At 38.4% G+C, this 22,023-nt stretch overlaps 1 protein-coding gene across 5 annotated transcripts in view; it reads left to right on the forward strand.

The window, feature by feature from the left end:
• LOC135091114 (uncharacterized) overlaps positions 1-22,023 on the forward strand; it is a 544,598-nt gene that overhangs the window by 359,162 nt on the left and 163,413 nt on the right. For all 5 annotated transcript variants that reach the window (XM_063988513.1, XM_063988533.1, XM_063988552.1 and 2 more), the window contains exon 7: positions 4,560-4,618. The gene's annotated coding sequence lies outside the window, so the exon portion shown is untranslated. The remainder of the gene's footprint in view (positions 1-4,559; positions 4,619-22,023) is intronic.

Consider the following 22,023-nt stretch of genomic DNA (forward strand, 5'->3'; position numbering starts at 1 on the left):
CCTTTAGATAGAATATTCCATTGGCTTTCAATACGTTACTGTTTTGAGTCTCAACGTGTGTAAACCTAAAGACTATTGTGGTTTGAGGATATCCTACACATCTTTACTGCAACACTCTCAAAATAACCGCCTTTTTTTTTTTTTTTTATCGCTACATTTATTGTTGAAGTGTTGTTAATATTCAAGTGAGGTTCCTTTACGTCTGCAGTGTTACCATAAGTATATCTCCCCATTATTACAGTGTTGCCAACTCACAATATATTCATGTATTCCTATTTAAAATACGCACTCTCTCTCTCTCTCTCTCTCTCTCTCTCTCTCTCTCTCTCTCTCTCTCTCTCTCTCTCTCTCTCTCTCTCTCTCTCTCTCTCTCTCTCTCTCTCTCCCCACTGTATTGTGTTACAGCTCTTCAGCATGCTGTTACGCACTATAATACAATTACCAACACCCTAAACTCGTGTCTTAACTTCCTGAACATTATAAGCGTCGCTCACACACAGCCTCCCGCTCCTGTAGCGTTGGGTTCCTCAGACTGGCGGGCCGAGAAGTCTGGTGAATGCAGGACGCTTTAGAATCATGGCGTGCTTCTCCAAGAATCTGCCGTCTTGAAGGGAAGGAGGTGTGTCTTTTGTATGACTTCAGTACTGTTCTTGACGCGGGAAAAGTAGTAAATTGGTTTCGAAATTTGTTATAAAGAATGGTATGTTTTCAGTGTTTGAGGTCTATTGGTTGCAGAAGACTAGTTATTGCTGTCCTGAAGGGAAGGAGTCGTGTCTTGTGTATGACTTCAGCACTATTCGTGACGTGGGAAAAGTAGTAAACTAGTTTCGAAATGTGTTGCGAGGAAGGACATTTTTTTTTTTTTTTTTTAGTGTTCAAGGTTTATTAGTTGCAGATGGATAGGCATTTCTGAATCCAGTTCCGGTAACCAAATAAGCAGTGATATTATTAGAGTAATATTGTTTGGGGACATGCGAAGATTTATAACGCTCAGTAGCAGTACAATTATTTTTTTTTTTTCTAGTAAGCTTAGAATTCTATACCTGACATATCATCTACAAGTGAAATCTGAAAAAAAAAAATTAATATGTGACTATACAGGATTCAATCTGAAAAGTAAAGCTAATATAACGAATCGATTTGGTTTACTTAGCGCGTTTAACTCTTTGAATGGTACGGAGTTTCCTAGGTTATTTTTTCCTTGGTGTGCAAGTTTAGAGAGTAACTTCAAAAGACAGCAATGACAAAGGAGATATTGATTGACTAGTTAAAAACGTAGCTTTGTAGTTTTATTTTTTGGCAATTTGAAATGCCTTAAATTATTGGAATATATTAACGTATCATGTTGTCTTCAGTAGTTACAGGGTTAGGTGCCGTATAGCTGTTGGATTTCTGCAGTAAGAAAGGGCAAGAAACACGTGTACCTATCGAGATGTGAGCTGAACAGTTATTATAATATCGAAAGATGCCTTTTACTTCACCTGAGGAATGCACAAAGTCGCGGGATTAGGACCACAACAGTTGTCACAATAGCACTGAAAATTTTAGAAGGAACACTTTGGCATACACATATCAGGATGAGGTGAGAGGATGATAGAGATCACTGGAGTCCAAATAGGCGCTGGTCATCGTGGTATTGGTGTCACCTTGTCATTGGGATATTCTGCTCTCACTGTGAGCGGGCGTCCGGTCATTTGGCTTCCGATCAGGAGGGAATGTACGCAAGGCGGCCGTGTCTGTGTCTCATAATCTGGAACAAGGGGCCTTCTCAGCAAGTCCAAATGTGCAAACGAAAGAGGAAGACTATGATGTCGCAGAAAATACACAAACTCTTAAACCTTGAAAATTATTCGCAGTAAACCTTCAGTTCAAGCAGAACAGCAGCAGGGGCCAGCAGACTTGGCAACACTGAGAGGCGGGGTGAGCCTTACAGACAGCAATAACGATCAAGCAATGGCAGGGTGATTTCGTCTGTAATCGTTTTAAACTTAAGAATGGAGTAAATTAAGTCAGTGTTAAAGGTGTATTATGAATTACTGTACATTTCACATTTCCAACTATCACCGAGTTATTTACTGTAGATGCTTTAGACTATTAGTTGCTGTTGTATTTTGCGTTTGAAAATTGTCAAGATGGTGTACATAAGTTTGCTCCCATTAGCTCGATGTGATCGTTTTGAATAAATGACTTGTCATAATCCGAATTGCACGTTGAAGAACAGGAACATAACGAGTGACTGCAAAACTGCCAAGCGATTGAACTAAATGGGACATGAGACAGAGACAGACAGACACGTTGAGTTAGATTAACTGCCAGAATAGAGTGACGGACAGATGTGGACAAACGTATAAGGAAACAGAATAGCAAATAGACAAGTTGGAATGAAATAAAAACTATAAAATATATAGGAATATGCAACAGTTTAGAATATTGGTATGCACAGAAGATTGCATCACCTGCGTCATCTGCGGCTCAGCTTTGCCCACATAATAAGAGAGGAATAATAGGGAAAATATTGTTTTGATTTCTACTTTATCATTATTTATTTATTTTATTTATTTATTTATTTATTTTATTTTTTTTTTTTTTTTTGTCTTCTCATTAATTCTTAATTAAATACCAAGTCATAATTCGTCTTAATTTTCCTATAATCTCTTGGTCGAATTTATGACGATGAACAGTTTTCATGTGAATTTCATTATTAGGAGCAGCATTTACAGATATTTTTTGTTTTTAGTTTTTTGTTCTTTCAGGTTTTTATGATTTATATACACATCAACACAAACAACAACAACAACAACAACAACAACCCCCTGAGAGACTGGGGTGCACTTCACCACAAGATTTGTCGCTGTCAGGGCTGTGCTGCAGATGAACCGAAATTCTGATGCTACATTCGCAAGGGTTTCTCGTCCCACTAGTAAGGAGTAGGTTGTTAAGCAGTGAGGTGTGAAAACATTATCACTCACGATTATATATCTATCGCTACCTTATCATCAACACCTTTATAAAGATACCATACCAATACCACTGGTTTATTTCTCTATGTATTTATTTGTTTTACTTATCTATTCATTTTATTTTTTGTTTTACGTGTCAGAGTCTAAGCAAAAGCAAACACACATAAAAAAAAATGGGATAGGAGAGAAAAGTCCGCTTAATATGCAGCTCACAACAGGCAGACCAAATGCAATTAAAGCGTAAGCCGAGGCGCATCAGACCTTAATTTGGTTTTGATTAATATTTATCAAACTTGTCAAATATAATCATGTTTTAATTAACCTCATTGGAACTATAAATGGTTCCAGCTTAACACTTCAACGTCTTTCTTTATATGCCCATCATGTTCTTAATGATGAACGAAGAGAAAGATTTGTTGCCTTAACACAAAAGATATCTGTGAATGACTGCTCAGGTTGCTGCATAAGCGGTACTGGTGAGACCGTATCGAAGGTAGAGCGTGTGAATGAAAGGGAAACACGTAGAGGACAGATCAGTGGGCGTGAGGGAAGTGGGTGTGAGAGGGGGAATGGGAAACTTGGGAGTGTTGTGTCACAGATCGGGGAGTGCCTCGTGTTGAAATGTATCGCGAGAAGTTCATTTTGAGAATTTGTCCCATTATGACGAGTGGATACATGAAACTGGACGAGATTATCGGAGGTTCAAGGATTGGATTATGATTGCAGTATGTGCTGATCACCACATCAATAAAGCATTTTGGAATAAATGGAAAAATAAAAAAACTCATTTTAACGTAAGATCACCATGTGTAATATAATAATAATCATGAAGCAAGCTGGAGTAAGACGCAAATTTAGAACAGTAATGTGTTCTGGAGCGGAAGGTTTGTGTGGCATGGCGCTTTTGTGGTGCCGGCCTGTGGAAAGTACAAAGGCCACGAGCAAGACAAACCACAGAGCCTCACACTCGGGGGAGCGAGGGTACTGAAGTGGGGCCCGCGGCGCCAGGCACAGGCGTTTTATACCGGGCCGGCCCCGCAGGAGACAGCTTTTCCTCAGCGTTGTGAAAGATATTTCTTGTAGGGAGACTGTGGGAATGCTTACTATTAGTAAATCATATATCTTAGCAAATGCGATTTGTGGTGCAGTTTTAATGGTTTACGTTTCGGGAACACATATAATTAGACGAGTAACATCTACGCTACATGTTTGAAGAGGCACATCTCGGCTTACAATTAGAGATTTTTTTAAAAAACGTACCTCCCTTTTCAGTGGCGTCCACATCCTGTTTGTTGTTCCCAGTGTGTTGTTCATTAGTCTCCTGACGCCACGCAACACCCCAACCACCTTTGTGGCTGCGGCAGTTTCTTCTCTTTTCCATTATTACTTTTTAAAGGTGTGTGCCAGTATTTCTTTTTTTTTTTTTTCTTAAGTAATATTTTGCTTTTGGACAATATTTGTCTCAAGACGCGCACCAAGCCTGTTCCATCTCTTGGTGTTATGTACAGACACAATAGGTATTTGCAACATTCTTCTTTTCCTTTATGTCGGATTAATCTTGGCCTCTCCCAGACAACCCTGACAGTCTTTTCCTTGCAGGAGCCTCGAGAAGGGATAGCTGTCGTCCATCGCAGAATATCCTTCTCGTTCTTGGCCAAGTAAGCATTTATATTTTCATATATCTTTTTTTTTTTTCCGAAAATGTTTTACGCCTACTTGATAACAGTCAGCTGTTCATGTTTGTTCATCTTAGTGTGAGTAAAAACATTCAAGTTGAAAATCCTATTTAATCCAACTAGTTTGGAGAAACTTTTGGAGCGAGGCAGAAATATTGATCTCAACCCTCTCCTGTCCCTCATGCCCCGCCGCTCTCCCGCCGCAGGGAGCCCTCCTTCCTCGTCGTCTTGGGCCTCAACTTTATTTTTTACTGTTTTTTTTTTTTTTCTTACAACGGGCACTCACGGGGTCACACTTGTTTTTATATTTATAGAATATTTTGTCGTTACTTTTCTTATATTAGCGTATAGCAAAGTGTGTGTGTGTGTGTGTGTGTGTGTGTGTGTGTGTGTGTGTGTGTGTGTGTGTGTGTGTGTGTGTTGATCTATCGTCTGAGCAATTGAGCGATACAGAACTTTTCAAATATTTCCTTTACATTTTTCGTGTGCCGCCATCACTAACTTTATTATTGCATTAGGAGCAGATACTGACTACTTGATTTGGTGATCGCTCTGTTTTTCATTTACGTTAATAAGTCCGTGTTCAGAGAGAGAGAGAGAGAGAGAGAGAGAGAGGATATCCATACGAGGTGTTATGCCCTATTCACATTACATATATAGGTTAAAATTTCAAACCTTGCATATCATATGCGTCTGATGAAAAATTACATGGTAAATATCTTTGACCTGAAACCCGAGGGAAAATTCTTTCAAGAGATACTTTTACGAAGGTCTTTGCTTCTGGCGCACATTATTGTATTTAGTGTTCAGTGTCTTGAGAAATGTGTGTGTAGGAAGCTTTTCATATTGCCGCTACCTTACACTCAATGAAATTTGCGAGTTCCTTGATGATATGTGTTTATTGAAGTTTGTCTTGTACATATGCCTTCACTTTACTTTATTCCGTTTTAGCTGTATTTTTTTTTTTCTTTCTTTTATAATTCAAGATATATGTAGCATTGGAATCTTGGTTCATCTTCACACCACTGACAGCGGCGACGTACCTTGTGGTGATAAAGTGCACGCCAGCCTCTCAAGGGATTGTTTCTGTTGTTGTTGTTGTTTTTGTTGTTTCATTGCTAGAATATGGTAGGTTAGTGACGGAAGAGTTGCACCTATTACGAATGATAGAGTGATATTGTATTAATGGTCCTTGGAAATGACATACTAAGCCATGTTATTCTGGTAAACTTCATCTTTTAGTTAATTCTTTCTGACTTATTCTATCGTGTGGGTCTTGTCAATCTGGGTATTTGGATGACTGAACAAAGCGGGCATATTTAGAGATAAGCGCGAGTTAGGTTTGATTTAATTTTGAAACACCCTCAACTGTTCGGTCGTTAGGGTAATGTCCGATGGCAGTTAGGGCACTTTGTGTGGCAGTTGTGAGACATTGCGTGATGGAGTTGAGGCGCGGTGCTGCGGGTGGCAGGCCAGATAGTAATAGGAGAAAGCTAATAGTTCAGTAAAAATAAGTGATTTCCACTAAAAATGTTAAATTAAGTCAAAATGCATCAAAATATAACAAAATAAAATAGCTGAGCCAGAAGATTAAAAGAATATAGTTTTCCGAAGAATAAAACTGAAATCTTACCTAGAAGGTGTAAGTGAGAAAGGCATTTTTAAGTAAACAGGGTGAAATAAAAACCTGAAGTAAGTAATCACGAGAAATGTTCTGATTCAGTGTCTCGAGGCAAACAATCCAACCTGTTTCTCTACCCTTGCTTCCCCGCCACTCCCCGGCACAGTATTCCATTCTTCCAGTGATGTGGGGGAGCCGCGCGTCACATCCGTTATGGCGCTCACAGGTAGGGTTGGTTGGGTTTAGCCTCCGTTACAGAAACGCTTTCCTTCACTAGCAGAGCACAGACACATAGCAGAGAGAGTGCCTGTGGCTGTGCGGTGTCACGGATAAAATTGACACCTGAATTGTTGTAACTGTTTGGTGCAGGCGTAAGTGTGGCTTATTATTTTATGTGTACCTGTGTCAAGAAGTGCTATTTCCTGATTCGCGTTGGTAAGATACAGCCTCGGTTATATGATTTTTTTTTTTCTGGAAATAAAGTAAAATAGTACTGAAGGTTTGTTTCTCAACTCAGCTAAAGAAAATTGATCAGGAGACGACAAGCGGGCAGAGGGAAGCCAATCAAGAAGTCATGAGGAGCCGCTGAGTGATCAGGCGGCGAGGGACACTGAGGAAGGGAGGATAAGAAACGGATAGCCAAGCGCGGGATAACTCACCTAATGGACAATTTACGAAGGATTCTTTCTCCTTTCTTTTTATCGGCTTAGAGGGGTCAGCACGTGAGCAGTGCGGTTCAGTAATACGAAAAAAAATATCACATCAAGATGACTTAAATACAAATAATAAAAAACATTACATAAAGCTTTCTTCACTAAAATGGGATTACTGGGCTGTTATATTTCTTATATTTACACATTTATTTATTTTTTTTTTTTTTCGTGTTGAATGAAAACCAAGGGAAAATTATTTGAAACATTAGTGTGATTTATGGTATCAAATTGAGTTGTAATTTCAATTAGGTTCATTTAATAAAGTAGTCATATATCACGTGCGGGCGTATGCACACACGCACGCACGCACGCACGCACACTAGAAAGAGAGAAGAAACGTATCTGCACTTGCCAGAATATTTAATGGTTTGAAAGCAGCTCACTTTTCAACGGTCTTGCTTTTTAGATCATTGAATTCTTTAGAAATCCATCGCGTACTGGTCTCCAGAGATGGTAATAAAGACTGAAGCTGTGTCTCTAGTTTTTTATCAAACAAAACACTGCTTGGTTGTAAATATCTCCTTCAAGAGAAACACGTAGGTAGTATGACATTCCTTTCAGACTGTGTAACATGTGAGCTAAGAAATCGTATGGTTATTAATTTTCCAAGGACGCAAGTCATTAACTCGGTGCAAGGCAGATATTTTACCTCCTTTGTAAGACGGGGATGATAATTATGAAAGTGGTGGGAAGCAGTAGCACACTTAAGACTAATGGAGAATATAATGAAAGCTAAGTAAATGATTAAAAAGAGTCAAGACAATACAATTAGGTAACAGAGGAAGGTACCTAAGGCGAGGAATACTAAGAGGTAATGTTTTTTGTTAAGTAAACGAAGTGTGCAAAAAAGTTTAACAATACACCTATTTGAAATTCATTATTGTTGGGAGGATGTGAATCTTCCCTGTCAGAACACACCTTGCAGAGCGTCAAGGTGGAGAAAATCAATACGTGGAATTCGTTCTCAAATCCTTCCACGTCGTAACGTTAGTTACGTAATACTCGCAGGTGTCTGGAGACGCAGCAAAGGCGAGAGGATACAGATTAGGTGCAGCATTGTGAACTAGAGAGCAGAAGGCAATATATATTTCAGGCTGTCTGTTTTAGTCATCTATAATGGAAGGACTGAATGTATATTTGAAAAGTTAGGTTGTTGGAAGAAAGCTGTGTGGTGATAGGCAGAATTTGTTGTTTATATGTCGTCTTATTAGATAATTATACCCATGATGCGTGCAGTTCTGAGTTTTACGATTAGTATCTTCTATATAAACGCGATTTTTGAAAGAATTTAAAGAACAAAACCTTAACATGATGTACAGTATATTTCAAAATTTTCAACTAGGGCTTTTACTGACGTCATAACATTATGTACATGAAAAAGTGAAGTTTTTGGGATAAAAGTGTTTGTCAAGGAAGCTCAAAGCATAATAAGAACAATTAACCGTAGGGAGCCGCACCTGTGTATCGTTGGGGATAAGACAATGGTGTTTAGCAGAGGGGAGCAGGTGTTCCATTGAGAGGGAGTTCCCTGCAAACATTGGGTGTTAGTGAATGCAGCACAGGAGGAGAGCGTCTTTATGAAACACCTTTATGAGTGTCAAGGGAGGGTTGACCTTGACGGCTCTCGCTCTCGATAGCAAATCCCCGGACTAATTGCGATGGCGCGTCATTATAGCGACCTGCTTGAACACACTACGTAATTCACAATTTCTTCCATATCCCTTTTACGAGTATTTGGCTGGGAATATGAGGTACAAAGCAGGTCCGAAGAAAAGAAAGTAAGGACAAAGAGAGACGCATACGCCGAAGTCTCTCTCTCTCTCTCTCTCTCTCTCTCTCTCTCTCTCTCTCTCTCTCTCTCTCTCTCTCTCTCTCTCTCTCTCTCTCTCTCTCTCTCTCTCTCTCCAAAGTAATTCCTTCAAAGTAAAAATAAACACAATAATTAGAAGGCTGTTTCGGTATTGAGTGAAACGAAACAGACGAGTGTAATCCTGTCCGGGAAGGAAACACCTGCTCTTCATGAAACAGGCAGCAGAAGTATGTTTCTGGCGGGATTTCTTCGTGAAGAGGAAGTACATGTTTTAAAAAGATGAATGCTTATCCGCGACCAATTACTTCGTGGAGTCAACTGCTTTTAAAATCTTCATGAACGAAGGAATTCTGATTCAGTGATGGGTACAAGGGATCACAAGGGAATATACGGGATAATACACTACAAGAAACCTGCAAGGCTGATTCAGGTTATTAAAACTGAACTCTTCAGCGTAAGCCAGTAAGTCAGGTGCAAAGGTCAGAAGGGCGGCACGTACTCATCTCAGTGGCGAGCAGTGGAGCAGTCGAGTGATTGCTTGTAAAGGTTGGTATTAAACAATAAGGTGAAAAAGTCAACAGGAGTAAGTAGATTGTGTGGATAAAACTAATTCATCAATTATTATATTATTTCTATTCTCTTGTTGGATTTGGGATTACTGCTGCGGGCAGATGCCAGATAGTATTTTCGTGGGCTTATATTTTATTGAAATCCATGAAAGTATGTATGTTTTTTGCATGAATAAATTATTTGACCGTGGAAGGCAGCAAGTCTGAACTAGCGATATCTCTACACTAGATGCAACTAAATCGTAAATTAAGGTACGGAAAATGGTTAGATTCAAAATATGTCTTCAGAATAATTGCTCATGGAATAATGTGCATTGTGTATGGAATTCCTCATCTGTTGTCTTACCATAAGGAACATTACTTCCTGTAGGCATTGCATTACAATGTGTGGGTTTTCTGAATTTGCAGCCTCAAAAATTTGTATTACTAAATGTCTTTCCAGAACATTAGCACATTAAATCTGTTCTTATTAAAAGCTCGTCCATAGACATCAGCTTCTTTCTTTTCGTCAGATGGTGTGTGTGTGTGTGTGTGTGTGTGTGTGTGTGTGTGTGTGTGTGTGTGTGTGTGTGTGTGTGTGTGCGTGCGTGCGTGCGTGCGTGCACCAGGACAATTTAATATATTTTGGGAGAAATTGAAATAAATGTATGCAAAAATTTTCTAGAACAAGTGCTGGCCTCGACTGGCGGCGCACTGCAACTCATATACGGAAATGAGCAACTGTAATTCCCGCCATGCACCATAAAACTTGAGTAATTACATGATGAAAAATTGTACAGATACGTAACGTGTGTGTGTGTGTGTGTGTTGCAGCGAGCTAGTCGAAAGTGATCTCCTCGCTAAGTGACACTTTGGACGATGGCGACTCATTACTGCAGAGGCGCCTGTACACCTAAAAGGTACACAAGTGAAAGACGAACACCTCTTACTTTCACGCATCCCGCTGCTTCCAGTCAGCCAGGACATAATCTGTTCCCAGATGAATTACTACAAGTATTAAGCCGTGAACGCTCTGTGCACAATTTATCCACTTAGGAAAATTCATTTATGAAATTTCCCTCTCCCCAATAGTAATATTTTTTTTTTTTTTCATGTGTAAAATTTTATTTTGGAAATTCACCGGCAGGAATTTCATCTGTGTGTACGTACATTGCTAGACAAAAATTTGGATTTGTTTTGTAACGTGAATATATATATATATATATATATATATATATATATATATATATATATATATATATATATATATATATATATATATATATATATATATATATACGAGTATATATATATTTATTTATTGTGTGTGTGTTTGTGTGTCTGTTTGAAGGCTTATAATTTCAGGCAAGATTACGAAGCATAATGATAATAATAGTAATGAAAATGATAATGATGATGATGGTGATGATGATGATGATGATAATAATAATAATAATAATAATAATAATAATAATAATAATAATAATAATAAATACATAAATACACGATTCATCGGATTTAGGACGGACAGACAGAGCAAAAAACGACCAGACCACCAGACACAAATATAAGAGACAGACTGAGATTACAGTCAATAATGACAATCTGTAAACAAGACAGAGGTGTGATACAGACACAAGACAGAGGTGTGATACAGACACAAACACGACAACAACAGATACACTCCAACACGTAACAAGACTCATAGACACAAAACTACAGCGTTGGTTGGACCTCCGTCATTCATAATCGTTATCAGCAAGTTTGATACAAAACACGGAACCTGATGACAAAGATCTCCAAATTCACATCTGATTCCGCAAATATGAGACATTTTTACCTTATCATCTAACAAATAACTTTCTTGTGTCACGAGTGTCCGTATACTCACACAGACACACACACACACACACACACACACACACACACACACACACACACACACACACACACACACACACACACACACACACACACACACACACACACACACACACATACACTGAAACAGCAAATTTGAGAGGGAATTGGATCTCCTATAGAACTTTATGGGAAAGGAGAGAGAGAAAGGAGATTTAATTATGATGCCGAGCGGAGTGAGGGGAGTGGAGCGAGTAGACAGAGGGGACCAGCTGAGAGGAGATGACGGAGTGACATCAGGGTAGGAATAACTATAGGTGCTTAAATTACGTACAGAAACATTCCCCTCACCGGTTAAGAGAAATCGAGTGGGTAAAACGAAAAGGTGGTATAGACATTGGGCTAAAGAGTTCAAAAGGGATCTGTACATAAGAGGAATAGATACGGGAACATGTCAACACACGCTTATGTTAGATGCTAGTTTTTTTTTTTTTTTTATTATAAAGCATACACACACCCTTGTAGTAGATTTTTTTTTCTTTGTCGGGTACTGTTCATTTAAGCAAGTCTTTACCCATAGCAGGATGGTTTATTTAATTATATTTAATTTTATTTTTATTTTACTTTTTAATTGAATTCCGTTAATTTAGCTACATCTTTATTCCTTGTCATGTGAAGAATCAAATTTCCCTTCCCATTTGGTGGCAGGTATGTCCAGAAAGGCACGAGTATCAGAGGAAGTCAAGGGGACAAATAATACAATATTCCGTGACAGACGGGAGAGAAGAGGAGGCAGGGAAAACGAAATGCCTCTCGTTGCTGGGCTGGCAAGACGACAATTTGTGGACATTTTATGAAATAGTTTTGCCTTCTGTCAGAGCGATGCGGGATTATAAAGTTAAAGCTAATGGCAAATTTAATAGTATAGAGATCTTACTGGTGGTGGTGTGCAATGAAGATAGCAGCAGTGATAGCAACAGTAGTAGTAGTAGTAGTAGTAGTTAAAGAAGCAGCAGCACCAGCGAAGACATTAAGAATAGCAAGAAATACCACTCTGAAGCTTCCTATTGTATGTAATCTGGGAGTATGCCTCTCCCCTTCCTCCCATCCATTGACAATTATTACCCTGTTGATGAAATGACAGGGATTCACTTATTTACATCAAGTAGTCTTTGTTATGGCAAGAGTACAGAAACGTATCATAATGACGGATATAAGCTATGTAGGTCATTAAGAAGATTAGATAAGTAACATACAGCCTGTTTTTAGAAGAGTGACTACATTTCTTTTCCACGAAGTTGTATTTTTTTCCCCTCTTGGAGTTTGATTAAAAAAACGGCGGATAATGAAAAAAAGATGGAAATTTAAAATAGTGAAAATGAAAAAAAAAAAACTTGCAGATATGATCTACACTGAGTCAGTGTAGATCATATTTGTCATCTATCTGTAATATATATTTTCCCAGTCTAGTTAAGTAATGAATGAGTGGATGGAAAGAAATCAAGATGTGACAATGAGGTAAGGCTGATGGGCCAAGTTAATTATCCAAAGTGGTCCCAATTGATGGAACAGATGATTGTTCAAAATGGGCCGAGTTTGACCTTCACCTGCTGCGAGCGAGCGAGCGAGCGAGTGAGAGAGAGAGAGAGAGAGAGAGAGAGAGAGAGAGAGAGAGAGAGAGAGAGAGAGAGAGAGAGAGAGAGAGAATGTCTTGTCTGCTTTACTGCTAACAAACCTTGTGTATCGTCTGTCTTTCCCTCTGTCAGCTGTCTGTCCCGCTCCTGCATCATGTTCTCTACTTAGTACTAAAATCCTGACAGATGTGATCTTTTTTTTTCCTGTTCCCCCTTGCATTTCTCTCTCTCTCTCTCTCTCTCTCTCTCTCTCTCTCTCTCTCTCTCTCTCTCTCTCTCTCTCTCTCTCTCTCTCTCTGCCTCACCTGACTGGTTTGTCTACTTTTCCCGTGCACCAGTAAGCTTTGTAGTTATGAATTTCAAAGACAGCGATAACTCGGCGACAAAAATGCCTATTGTCAGTAGCCTTTGTGCTAAGTGGCGTGCGACCAAACTGCTTCCACGAAAAAGAAAAAAAAAGGGAAATGTACACGCAGTCAGAGAACAGATATACTGAAGCGTCATCCGTGCAGACTGGCTCGAGTTATATATGTATTTTTTTTATATATGTATATATATTTTTTTCTATATTCGTTGCGGCAATTCTCTTTACGGCTTGAGTTTTATTTATGTATTTTTTTTTTTTTTCGTCTTGGGAATTCTCTTTTGGGACTGGTGTCTTCATTGCACCTTTTTGTTGTTGTTGCTGTTGTTGTTTTGTTGACCTTGGTTAGATACCCTCTTATATATATATATATATATATATATATATATATATATATATATATATATATATATATATATATATATATATATATATATATATATATATATATATATATATATATATATATATGTCGTGATGAAAGTGGTGAATCTGCTCTTGAATCCTGCAGCTTTGTACATTCGTTAATAGTTTGCGTATATATTATTTGTGATATGTTTTGTTTGACTGCAAAGACACAGGGACACACAGGTACAAATACGGATCCGTCCTTAACCTTTTGACTGTTACAGCTTCTCAGTTTGATAGTTTTGATAGTCTTTCGTGGGTGTAGCTAAGGATTTCAAGAGACTACACTCTCAGCTAAAGGTACCATTGAATATCTAATAAAGCTTTTTACTGCTCGTAATTTAATTTTTGTGAATAAAATTGGCTAGGATTGCTAAAAGATTAAACTAGATGCGCCATTAGCAGTCATAGGGTTAAGACGCGCAGACACACACACACACACACACACACACACACACACACACACACACACACACACACACACACACACACACACACACACACACACACACACACAGTTTCCATGTCAGGGAACCATCTGTCTGTGCTCAACGCATTACGAAGGTCATTATGTCTAGAAGGGAGGCATAAATTCAATAATTTTTTCTCTCTCTAATCTTGAAGCTAGAAAGCCTTGACGAAACTCCATTTGCCTCGGCTTCGTCAGCTGAGGTGGTTTGCAGAAATTCCTGTAGCTTTCGTGTTTCTTTTGTTTCTTTCTTTTTTTTTTTTTTTTGAGGGGAGGGGGTGGGCATCTTGTTATAAATCATGTATACTTTCATGTTTCTATTAACAGATGCCCTTATGGTTTGGCTTTATCATCTTAATTGCTCGAGACCTCTGGCATCTATAGTTACATTTATCTCCATTACTTTTCTTTTCAGCCAATTTAACCCGAATAGCATAATTACCGTACCTTTTAGTCTCAAAGGTGCCATTCATTTATATAAATTTTTTTCTAGAAAGGCGATTTTGTTCTGTCATTTTCTCCCGTTGTGTGACTTAATTACAGTATTTGTTACAGCTCTTTACATTAGGATATTTTTGCTTTGTCTGTCCTTGATCAGATGGCTTGTGGTCAGGTTCCATTATCATACATATACTCGTATATTTTTCCCCTGCTTATATCCCGCCCGGCCAAACGTTTCCATTTCATCATCGTGCGTTGTCCATTTCGCTTTGAATATGTGTTTCCATCATCTTTCAAAATCTTCAGAGTATAACTTTATAACTTTGATTCACTTATATAAATTTGCTTTTGGAACTATTACCTGTGTGAAAACTGTCAAGCATGTGTAAACTCTCCTTCTTTCTGGCCTCCAATGTGTGTTTTGTATGTAAATGGCGTTATTGTGGCGATATGTTTTCTTCTGTTGTTTTTTGTATACATATATATATATATATATATATATATATATATATATATATATATATATATATATATATATATATATATATATATATATATATATATATATATATATATATATATATATATATATATATATATATATACGAGTATATATATATATATATAAATATTGTATATATATATATATATATATATATATATATATATATATATATATATATATATATATATATATATATATATATATATATATATATATATATATATATATATATATATATATTGTATATATATATTTGTATACATATATTATGCACGTCACAGGGTTCCAAACTACACTTTCACAGTCTTGTCTCTCCCTTTGTACATTGCCAGAAAATTCTCCTTCTTTCCGAACTATTGTTTTCTGAACCTAACAATATTGGATTTCTACCGAACTCATTGTTTCACAAACTCTTGCTAGTGTCCATTATGTTTTGTCTCAAATTTTAATTTTCTATATACTTATGATTCTTATGTTTCAGAAATTATTTAGGTAATTTTGCAAGCGACTTTCCCAAACTAAATTACGGTTTCTTAAAAATAGATATTATTGAATGATTTGAATGATTTGGAAGGCGCTGACATCACTTTCCTCCTGCTTCTGTGTGCCCATCTTTTGCACTCTCGTAATGTACGAGACAGTGTGTGCACGTCGGTGTGTTTACCATTACGAAAACTGCAAATTAATAGCAGAAAGACGGTTTTATTAATGGCGATACTAATCATTTACTCATAGCATGAGTAACTGTCCACAGGTCGTCTCTTTGGCTTCTGTTTGTGGGTACATCAATAGCATCAGCAGACTGCAATAATCAACATGTTATCCAGCAACCAAGGGACACTGACGGCCAGCAAGGTCCTTCTCATATGTAAGGCACTTCACTTTGTATTATTATTATCTGTATAAGTGCAGAGATGTGTCCTCCCCATTGAGACATGGGGGTTTGTGTCATGAACTGGAAGGAGTAAAGTTTGCCGCGGTAGACTGTGTGTTGTGGAAGCTAACTTCATTATTCCTGCTGTGGTCAGGGCTACCTGCGTTAACTTCATCCCACACCGGAAACACTTGGCAACAACATGGTTTACATATCTATACGTTCAGATGTACTGTCATGTTAGATGCTGTCTCATATTCATAGCAAGTATATGGACGTAGTCAGGACAAATATGATATAAAATACATAAAAGTAAAGAATGTTGCCTACATTTCCAAAATGTTGTAGGCAGGGAGTTAAAATGCTTTGTAGATGCTAAATGGCAAAGATTATCAAAGTGAGTATAGTAAATATAGTAGAATGATGGGACTCGACGCTGACTTGTACGCATAACCTTGTAAAATGAAAGTGACAACTTCGAGAAAATATAGGAGTTGCCTTCCCGAAGCTTGGCCGGCAGGCACACTCCACTCCTCACTCCTCCCAGCGCGAGATTAATCAGTGGTCTGTCGTCAGCTGTGATTGCCTCTCCAAACTCAATCGTCGTCTTTTCTTTATTTCAACACCTCACTTCCTTGGATTCGAAAGCTGACTCTTACTTAAAAAAAAAAGTCCTATTTCTCATCGTATATTAATCGATGTTCTATGGAACTACATGTGTATATATAAACAGTTAAACACACACACACACACACACACACACACATTTCAGCATTTCTGGAACTCAAGATTCTACTTCGTTACGACGCTGGAGCAATAATGTCGGCTAGATTATGTCGTAAAACAAAATCTTTTTATGCTTCTTGGCCGCATCATTACCTCTGAAGTGTCGAGGTCGCAAATTGAAAGAAAATACATATTGCCTTACTCTCTCTGAAATTAAAAGTCAGAAATAAGAACCCAGGATGGAAGACAAATAGTTGTTTATTGAGTCGTGTCACTGTCTCACTCCATGCATTACTTTCCTGGGTGTCCTTGCGTGAAGCTTGGCGAGGACGGCAGGGTCCCCGAATTTGCTAAAGACACCATCATATATCGTAAGTATGAAATTATTTGATACATAATTTGTAGGTTAACACGCGAACTGAAATTGAGCAAGGAAACTAAATGACAGCCTTCACTGCAGTAAATTACCTCGAAGCAAGAGACAATGGAACAGATAACTTTCGACTTTATCAGATGTTAATTGTTATTTTTGTTCATGAACTGTGTACTTGTTCATGAACTGTAAGCATCACAGGATGCTTGACTGCGAATCTATATAAGGAAGTTTCTTGTTTATAGTCAAGCATATAATATTGATGGAGAAACTATCAGAAATTTTCAGTGTTTCTCTTGTTTTCCATTTACTTGATGCTCCTTAGATAAGTACTGTATTCTAGGATTGAATCAGTATCTCTTTTTTTAATTGATATATAGATGAATGAGCAAAATTATCCAAAGAACGTTAGCCTTCAGGTGAAGCAATTGAATTTTCTCCAAATATGTGTGAAATGTTGAAAAGTGTTTCATTTTAACGCAAGTGGAAGAGTGGATGGAGAGAGTTTAGTGATAGATGCGTGTCCCACTGCTGCTGCTGTCTCTATTATTGTGGTAGCTACTTCCGAAGAACACGTGTTTTCTGAAAAGAAAAAGAAAGTTTTGTCAGCAGTATTTTCTATTTATTTTGAAAAAAGATGTAAATCGCGTAGCTACTGACCTGTCACTCTGTCCACCATACCGCAGATATGGACTTGAGAGGCTAAGATCATAATAACTTTTCTGGCTTTTCAGGTTAGCGGAGTTGGTGGCCACTTGACACCTTAGGAACACACGGCTCAGCGGTAATGAATATACTGCAACAGCCTCCATAGCCACGATGGTAGACCGTCGCTTGGTGCTCGGTTTCCCTTTAGTTGTTCTCTTTAATGGCCTTTTTAACGTTACATGCAACACAGTACAGCAAACCCGTTCCCTTGCATTCACTGCGGAGGGTCGAGAAATATTAGCCACAGTCATTGTTTCACGTCTAATTTTGAGTTTTATTACTTTTTTCATGTGACTTTTTACTCTGCTGGAAATCTGACCGTCCATAGTGTCATGCAGACAGACATTTGCGTAATATTATTTGTTTTGTAGTTATGAAAAATAAAAGCTCATTGAAACTCAGCTTTTTTGCTTGCTGCATTATCATTTTATTAACGTTTTGTGACATTTGAATGGCACTGGATTTCATTTATTGTGTATTTAAAATTTCAACCTACTATTTTCATGTAAAAAGTACACCTCGTTAATAGACCATTTGTTAGTCCGATATTATACTATCACGGAGGGTCGCCTTTAGCACCCACTCGTCTTAGATACCGCTGGATGCAACTTCGCCCCGCGCGTGTTATGGCGACGAAAGGCACATGACAAATGTACGAAATTGACAACTTTGGGCAGCACACTTTTATTCACCTCTGCCTCAACTCGTCCTCTCATTTCAATGGACTCGAAGTACAACACTGTATTCATCAGAATGAAACATTTAGTCTTTCTACATGAAACATAACATAACAATATTTCTTATGCAACGTTTCGAAATGATTTAATTTCTTATATCAAAATCATGGAGTAACATGGGGAGCAAGGAGTAAAAAACAGTGCCGGGGTAGACAGTGAGTAGTGAACATTAACAATTTTGTCGTTTTTTTTTACACGAAACGTACGTATCTAGCTTGTATTTTGATTAGTTGTGACGTCAAGAGAGAGAGAGAGAGAGAGAGAGAGAGAGAGAGAGAGAGAGAGAGAGAGAGAGAGAGAGAGAGAACAGTACCCCGGAGTTGTCCTCCTGCATCATGTATGTACTGCTGCAGGTCAGGCTGTTCAGGATGGCGAGCAGTGCTCCTGCAGAAGGAAAGAGACAAAGGAAAAAGATAGAGAACGACATGGATATTTCGCTGGTTTCCTGGTTTGAGAACATCTTGAATTATGTGCGTGTTTGTGTCTCTCTCTCTCTCTCTCTCTCTCTCTCTCTCTCTCTCTCTCTCTCTCTCTCTCTCTCTCTCTCTCTCTCTCTCTCTCTCTCTCTCTCTCTCTCTCTCTGTTCCCAAACTACTTATTAAATTTGCCTTTTTTTTTTTTTTTATTACTCTCTCTTCTTAGCACGCGTTTTTATTGCACTGAGCTTATGAATTTGCTGTTCACTAAATACTATCGTATCATCGATCACCAACAAACACAAAGATCAAATTCATTATTTTTCCGTCATGAACAGAGCGTATTGGGAGGAAAAGACCAGGCGCTTGTATGATGCACCCTTCCCTGCTCCCTCTGACGTGTTCAAAATTCGTGTGATGACGAACAGTGGCGGAGCTTCTTTGACTTTCCGATACCTTCCTGCTTTCTGGACTCAGTGATGCAGCTGGGACCAATATCACTTTTAACTCCTCCCTCACTGCTATGTTCCTTGTTCTTTTTCATCCATGATACGCAGTATTTCATTTCGGTAACCCTGTGAAATTTTACTCAACTAAAATTCAAGCCACCTAAAAGCTTGAACGCCTCGATCATTCATTTTACTGTCAGTAAGAACTTAAGATCATCCACTAAACTTGTACCGGTTCATTTCATTGAGCTTCGGGAGAAGTTCTCTGGAGTAAAAGAGTTATTCTGATTCTAAACGAAAGTTTCTCCAGACACTTATTTCCGTGGATTAGGTGTATTATTTTCCTTTCTTTATCGATTCCCAAGTTGAAACAAGAACATAAGAACATAAGAAAATAAAGGAACCTGCAAGAAGCCATCAACCCTACACGTGGCACTCCCTGTATGAAACATGCCCACCTATTTCTATCTATCATCCCTCATGACTCAGTACTAACAACCTAATTATTGAGTCTATTCCATTCATCTACCACTCTATTTGGGAACCAATTCCTTCCTATCTCTATCGTAAACCAAGTTTTTCAAGCTCGAACCCATTATTCCTCGTTCTATCCTCTTTACTAATCCTCAGAATTTTGCTTGCATCACCCTTGTTATATCCCCTATATCACTTAAAACCTTAATCAGCTCCCCTCTCAACCTACTCCTCTCTAATGAATATAAATCTAAAAGCTTCAGTCTTGTTTCGTTAGGAGTGCTCCTCATCACTTGTATCCTTTTAATCATTCTCCTTTTGTACTAATTCCAGTGGACCTAAATCCTTTCTGTAATATGGGGACCAGAACTTTCAGAGAGAGCAGAACATTAAATCTTTCCGTCCACCTTCCCCTCCCCAAGTATGCATGCACATGTGGTAGTGGCATCACCTTGGAATCACAGATTGACCACACACGTTTCTTTTTTTTTACATTTTCCTCGCAACATTCGCACATCCTTCCACCCACATGCCAGGCAGACCCCTCCTCCAACCCACACCACCTGCCAACCACACCTCTCCCACCTCTCATCCTGCAACTGACTAGTAATCAGCAACACATCATCCACCCACCTGCCAACCACACCTCTCCTCCATCACACATCACCTACCTACCTATCAACCACTTTCCTCCGGCACCTTACTGCCGTCCAACCCACACCACCCATCCACCTTTGCATCAACCAAGCACAGAAAGATTGCATGTTCTGGATATTATCTGTACCGTGTTTTGCTACTGTAGCATAGCAATAAAGTCTGTATTGCCATATGAACGCATCACTAACTCAACTTTGACAATTGCAATACTTTCGATGCCGCAGTGTCCGCTAAACTGACTAACTCGAGTCAATGAATGGGAGAAGCAAAAGTAATCATGTCAACAAGCTGAGCGGAGGAATGGTGATCGAATTTATTGATTAACCCAACATTTTCTTGCCAGGTAGCCTTTGTGACTCAACTGCTTGCTTAGTTAACAAGGTTTGAATTTTGAGCATCGGTATATGTGTGTCTGTACTTGAGGTCTTGGAATTTAAGGGACACTGAGTAATTTTGTGTGCCAAATGTACAGAAAAGAAAGAAAATAAAGAAAAAATAATAAAGAAACAACATACGAAAGAGAAAGAAAGAGGAAAAAGAAAAGAAACATTCACAAGCATTATGTACATATGGAAGCGTTCTCTGTACAATGAAGAAAATTATTATATTCCATGAATGAGGTTAATGTTTTGGCTGCCAGCTAACTATATGACAGTTGTTACTTTATTTAGTAGTTCTAGACGCTGTTACGGAACAAAAAATTAGTATTGGCACTGAAATGTGAAATACTCAGAGGTGTGTTTCGAAACTGTAGCGAAAATATGCACCAAACAGTTTCGTTACACTGAGAGGACAAGTTATGATGATTAAACGGTTAATTCTCCGAAATCTTTAATTAATATTGATAATGAGGAACAGGAATAAAGCTAGAAATAAGAGATGTATTAGATGTGGAAGAGTAGAAGTAGAAAAAGATCAAGGATATGAGGATGAAGGAAAGAAAGAGTATGAATCGGAAGAAATGGAAATGGAAAATAATATAAATACTTAATAGTGAACTCATTTGTAGCAATTTTGTATTTCTCTTTGTTCACTTTATTTAATAGCAGAAAAAAATCATGACTGGTTGACTTACAATAAATCGGTTTCTTTCAGATTAGTTTTGGAGTTGATGTTGTGGATGCCATGCCCAGCGAGCCGTGTGCGTGGACTAAGGCTGATCCTTTACTTTGCTTGTAATCCAATTGACTGAATGACTGAAGTGACCTCGACTGCTGCACTGGTCTGAGCCGCGTTCTGGACTCACACCGGTCTTTGTTACTCACGACCACATTCTTTTACTTCCTTTTGTTTTTGTTATTGCAGCCGAAAAAAAATATTGCCAACGTAATGTAGGAATGCAGGAACACACACACACACACACACACACACACACACACACACACACACACACACAAAGGAATAACCATCCTTGTCGCAACATTTTCTCTAACATTTTTCACACATTCACTTCACTTTCCGTCATTCTTCCTTGGTAAAGCTACTATTCACCTGCCGTTCTCCCTCTCTTCTCTTCTTGCCATTCCCCACTTTCCTCTTCCTCGCCTCCTTGGTCTCTCCACTCCTTCCTCGAGCCATTTCCTAGATTACAAACTCAGGT

Source organism: Scylla paramamosain, chromosome 3 (assembly GCF_035594125.1).
Source record: "Scylla paramamosain isolate STU-SP2022 chromosome 3, ASM3559412v1, whole genome shotgun sequence".
Taxonomy (NCBI): domain Eukaryota; kingdom Metazoa; phylum Arthropoda; class Malacostraca; order Decapoda; family Portunidae; genus Scylla; species Scylla paramamosain.